Below are 6,519 nucleotides of genomic sequence, written 5' to 3' on the forward strand. Positions count from 1 at the left end.
TTCATCAGCATCATTATTTTTCCTTAAATGATCACCAACCGTTATGGAAAGTTCAACGTCCCTTACGTTTTTTATTTATTCGTCATTTGTTTATTCAGCCATTTTTATCTCCTACTTGTTCGTTCATTCATGTGTCTGTACAGTTTTTAAATTAAAATGTGTTTTGCCAATCTGTCACAATAAATTTATTTGCTTTATTATTTTTGTTTGTTGATTTGTGTGCTCAGTTGTTTGTCTTTTATCTATTCGATTATTTATTTAATCAATCATCCCATTTCTAAAATTTTAATTTTTTTTATTTTATCGTCATCGTTATATTTTTCTGCTTACTCTCAACCTGTGTTCATCATCTAAAACACGTGCACAGACTCATATACACACTTACACATACACAACACACATACACAACACACATAAATGCGTGAAGAAACAAGCCGCATACATAAATGATTCAAACATACATGGCTAGCTAGGTACGTAAATAAGCATACATGGTGTTATTGCCGTCAACCGAGACAAAGCCAGGTGACTGCAATCTTCGGTGCATCCGTTCCAACGTTCGCACATCATATAAGCCTACAGTTGTGTTTCGTTTTTTATGATCATAACATTGTAAGACACACACGCACACGTACACAAACAAACATACACATTCATGTATCTACACTACATACATACGTACATGCCCTCATAGGCGTACATAATAATTATGTATAACGAACAAGTTCAATGTTCTTATGATTATGCTTCATCAAATTTTTTATCTATTTTAAAAATTCTTGTTAATGATCGTTTGATGTTTGCCTGTGATTCTTACTTTGCAAACTTGAGGGTAAACATTAGGAACGTACATGTGAATGCATACACACATAGCGAACCTTGATTGATTATGACAAGCTTTGGTTATATATTTATTGTGTTAAACATTTCTCTTCAATACTGCCGAACCAGAATAATTTTTAGTGGACTTTTAACTTTTTATAGCCTACTTAGTGCGGAATTTTAAAATATTGCCATTGCAACCGAGATGATATGTAGATGGTGCAACAGAATGTCGAACTCGTGTCAACTAAAAAACTAATTTCGCTAAAATTTTTATTCAGAAATTTTTATCTTTTCGTAGAACAATATCTGAGATGCAAAAAATTAATCTGTGTGAGATTTGCAAAAGGTTGAATACAAAATTAAATCTTCACCTGAGCAATAGCTTATAGAAAAATTTTCATGCATTAAATATTAACTGTTCAAATTTCGAATGTTTCAATCACTTTTTCTGGTTTGGCACAAGCTTTCGCTCACATCAGCGATGAGGTAGTCCTTGACCTTAACAACAAATCCGTCTCGTACTAAGTAACGCGGAAGATTCTGCCCGTGTTGTCGGTGTTTGTGGTGACATGCTGATGCTGTTGGTGACGATGAAATGATGAATTGTATGGTGTGGTGTAACTGTGATTGGATGATAATATTTGATACATGTTATGTTTTCAGCCATGTTCCTATTTCCTTGTTACATTGCGCGATATATCTGTAATTGACTTTGAAAATGTATGCCAAGTTGTCAACAGCAATTTTCAAAACAAGCCAAATCACTTTTGAAATTGTTATTTATTTTTAAATTTAAATCTTCATTAGCACAGTGTTGTTGGTTCCATTTTGCTGTTCCAACATTGTTACATTTTTGTCTTGCCTCTTTCAGATAATATATCTATGGATAATATATGGCATACATGTGCACATATAAGTGTGCGTGTGTATGTGTGTGTGTGTGTGTGTGTGTATGTGTGTGGTGTGACATCGTTGGAGCAAAAAAATGAGAATGTACGATATGTACGATAGGAAATAATGTGTTTCTGATCTATTTGCATTATTATTTTTGCATATGTTACCCTTACCAATGCTGATCGTATGTATGCATGTATGTAGAGGCACACAGTTCAATACATTTACGTGGGCATGGTTGTATGTTACAGCGTTGGATATCATGTCTAGGTTACCTAATGAAGATAACTGAAATTGTGTGGGATGTTATCTTTATCGCTCATGTGTATGGATGATGCGGTTATGTTTTTGTGTAGGTGTATGTTTTTGTAGTTTGTATGTAAGTTTTAAGCCTACTTTTATGTTTCTATGCTGTTATGCTTAATATGCGTCTGTGCCGCTTGTTTTCAGGGAACTGATGCGTTAATAGTGTATTTGCAATTGCATCAACCGTGGAGCAACCTTTTTGCAAAATTAGGAAGGTAGCGGTGGTGATTTCTCTCTTGCTTGATCCGTTTTCTGTTTTTTATTTATCGGGGAGCGTTGGTTTCTATGTCTCATTCCAACATTTGCATCTAATTCTTTTATGCTTTGTCTTTTACGATATTTTTATTGTTGGCAATCACATTTATTTTTATCGAGAATAATTTTTCCCAACGAATAGCACACAAAGTAATAAAACTTACTACAAAATTTGAGATCTGACCACATCACGGCTACTCGATCAGATTGCCAAAACTAGGAAATGTCAACCAATAAATTTTTCCAAGCGTGGCGATGTAACATGACGATGAGATGGAGCTTGTGTCACGAAACCATTCATTTGTGTATATATGGTATTATTGCACAATGTGCCTGCCAGCCAGCCAGCTAACAACACCGCAGCACATCACCTTCGATCCATCCATCCATTTGTCTTCCTCGTCTGGTCGCCTGAACAAACATTATGTCTGAACACTAGTTTCGCTCGCAAATGATTTTTTTTGGATGACATTTTTTTGGAGGAATAAATAACCAAATTATCCGAGTTGTTATCATATCGGTTTTGTTCTTTGTTTTGTCCTTGTTTAGCAGTTAACGATTCTTCCTAATATATATATATATATATATATATATATATATATATATATATATATATATATATATATATATATATATATATAAGCTTTGATTAATAATATCTTTAATTTTTAACATCATTTTACGTCTTGTATGTTTGTTGGCAAAGGTACATTTACTTCAATTCGCTACAAAACTTGGAGTTCAAATGTTTAATTCAATTTTTCTACGAAACTTGGGTTTTATATTTTCAATTCGTAAAATCTTTATACCTGTTAAGTTCTTTGAATAATTATATTTTATTGGTAACCAAGTATCAAACTCTTTGACATTTCAACGAGTTTGCTAATTTTAGTGGATTTTTTTTATATGTGACGTATTCTATTTAAGCCTTGTCTCGAACTAAGATCAAAGGATATGATACTGTTTGTAGAACAACCAGTCGTTAAGTATCAAATTTCTTTCTTTTTAAATTATTTGAAGGCAACAGACAAAACAAAACTGTTTGAAATTCAACTCGCAGACCTGAGCTATCAATCCATCCATGCAAACAATACCATAGCTTGCCACAACCCTGCAGCACAAACAAAACATCGGCTCATTTATTTTATTCTAGTCCTCTTTATTGATCAATCTATCTTCTCATTCGTTGCTTAACTTTAAAAAAATTGTATTTAAACACAAACATGCAGACGTACAAGCATGTACATGCAATGCATAGGTACTTATGTGTATATATGTATGTGTATGTATGTGTATGTGTGTGCTTGTATGTGTGCGCGTTTGCGTGTATAAGTATGTACTGTACATTACACACGTCGTCATACCTGAGTTTAATCACTAAATATAGTCCTAAGCTTTCAACTGCTACATATTTCATTTCATTGAAGATTTTTTCTCATGTTAATGCAATGATCGTATTTGTGTAGAATCGTATATCTATTTCTTTATATGGCGTAAAGTCTGAGTAATGGTGCTTGTGTGTGTATATATGTATTCTTTCATAGTATGTATGTATGTATGTATGTATGTATGTATATATATATATATATATATATATATATATATATATATATATATATATACATATATATGTTTTTACAATATTCTATAAATTCTACCGATACATATATACATATTATATAAATATATACATATATATATATGTATATATTTATATAATATATGCAACTGTATATTATATTTAAACAATCAATTAATACATATATACACTATGTTAAACATATACATCATTACATTTGTGTATTGTTATAACCGCTGGAATGGTGGGATTACACTATATTATTGTTATTTTGTTATGTTTTTCATTGACTGTAAACCATGGAATCTTTTCATACCGTAGTGGATTGTAAAAACCTACTGTAGAGGTTACATAAGGAGTTGCGAATAGCGAAGTTAGTAGTGAGGTTTGATGTAAACTTGTAAATGTGATTTATGTTGTTACTTGGATTAGTTAAGTGTTTCTATTATTGTTGGTATTCGAATAAACGTTCAACCAAGTTTGCGGTTGAAGCAGTTGTCTTCGTCTATCGGAAATATTGAACCTGTGGAATAACGATAACTTGACGATCGTTGGAAGCTACAACGCTGGTGTTGGAAATAGAGGTCTGGTGAAGTTATAACTTCGGTATCTGTAGTAACGAGCGTTAATGATTACAACAGTATGCATCTCTGTATAATATGCATAACGTATTTAATATATAACTTAGTAACCACATGTATACCGTGCATATATTCTTATCATGAATTTGTATAAATTCATTATGTTGGAGCATTTATGTTAATAAAATTACACGTAATAGTTCAATTGTGAGGATGTCTATCTCGTTCATCTCACAAATCAATGGATACTTATTGATTTGGTACGTTTCAGTTAGTTAGTTGATGGTGCACGTTGTGAATACTGCATAGTAAGTACATATATATAGTATATAGCATTCAGTCTTCAGATAGCCATTCATTAATTAATTCACTTTTGAAGTTTGTTATTAATTTTGATTCTAAGATATTTGGTTGATTTCATTTTTACTATTGATATTTATTTGTTTTTTTTTTTAATATAGTGAAAATAATATTTTATTGTATTATAAATATGTTTTATTAATTTGTTTAGATCTGTTAATATTATTATCGTTATAATTTATAATTCTAAGGACAGATTGGTGAATTTTTTTTTCTCAATTTGACGTCACCATCATCGTCATCTTATAGTCATCATCGTCATCTTATAGTCATCATCATCACGATTATTATCTGTATTGCTTCATTATCATATACAGCATCATTTTCATCGTCATTCATCGTAACAGTTTTCAACATTAGTAATCGTAATGATTTCCAACATTTTTACATTTCATCTTGTTGTTATTTCATCGCTATCTGTAACAATATCACATCATCATCACTACTAGCAGATACATCATTATCATCATAATTTTTCTTAATCCCCTCATGTTTTATGATAATAATGATGTCGTATCCAAGTTAGTCATTTTCATATCCTCTGTCAGTCTTTTTTTTGACAATTTTCCACTAATATTTTCATCACTTGCTTAGTCATTTTCTTTCATTAATATTGTCATTATTTTTATTAACACCATCGCTGTAATCACCATTATGGTTTGCAGGACTTTACTAGCTTTATCACTGTCCCCATCAATATTGTTATTATCTACATGTTGTTATCGTTTTAGTCATCACCATCTTCACCATTGTTATATCCGCCATTATTACGATAATTTTATTTTAATTGCTATCATTTATTTCATTATCGCAATCATTCTTATTACAATTAACGTCATTATCATTTTGTTATCTGCATTGTTTGAGCTATTATGGAATATAACTCCATGGCCGTTATCTTATGTGTCATTGGAGTCATTGGACATGTAACTTTCCTCTTTCCACGTTCATCTTTACTCTCAGTTCCTCTACATCACCGTCACTTCTATATATAGCTGGTTTAAATGTTTTAATAGTTTTTGTTATCATCGTCGATATCATCTTTGTCTTTTTTTCTTCAAATGTTTTTCTATTTTTTCATCATGCTTCAATCGATTTTATCCCCATCAACGTCACCTCATCACTCATTTTATCATATTTATCCCCATCAACGTCACCTCATCACTCATTTTATCATATTTATCCCCATCAACGTCACCTCATCACTCATTTTATCATATTTATCCCCATCAACGTCACCTCATCACTCATTTTATCATATTTATCCCCATCAACGTCACCTCATCACTCATTTTATCATATTTATCCCCATCAACGTCACCTCATCACTCATTTTATCATATTTATCCCCATCAACGTCACCTCATCACTCATTTTATCATATTTATCCCCACCAACGTCACCTCATCACTCATTTTATCATATTTATCCCCATCAACGTCACCTCATCACTCATTTTATCATATTTATCCCCATCAACGTCACCTCATCACTCATTTTATCATATTTATCACCATCCACATCATTTTCTCACTTGCTGCCATTATTTTGCTACAGATGATTCATAAAACGTTGCGATAACTACAATAATAATTTCGTCAGAACTTTTATGTCAGCAATAATTAAAATAATTGCGTTTAAATCGTTTAAATTTTAGGCTTCAATATACAACTAAACATTCAACCTCGCGATTGAGAAAAAAAACTTGCTGTTTCAAGT

This window comes from Helobdella robusta, assembly GCF_000326865.2.
Source record: "Helobdella robusta unplaced genomic scaffold HELROscaffold_32, whole genome shotgun sequence".
Classification (NCBI taxonomy): Eukaryota; Metazoa; Annelida; class Clitellata; order Rhynchobdellida; family Glossiphoniidae; genus Helobdella; species Helobdella robusta.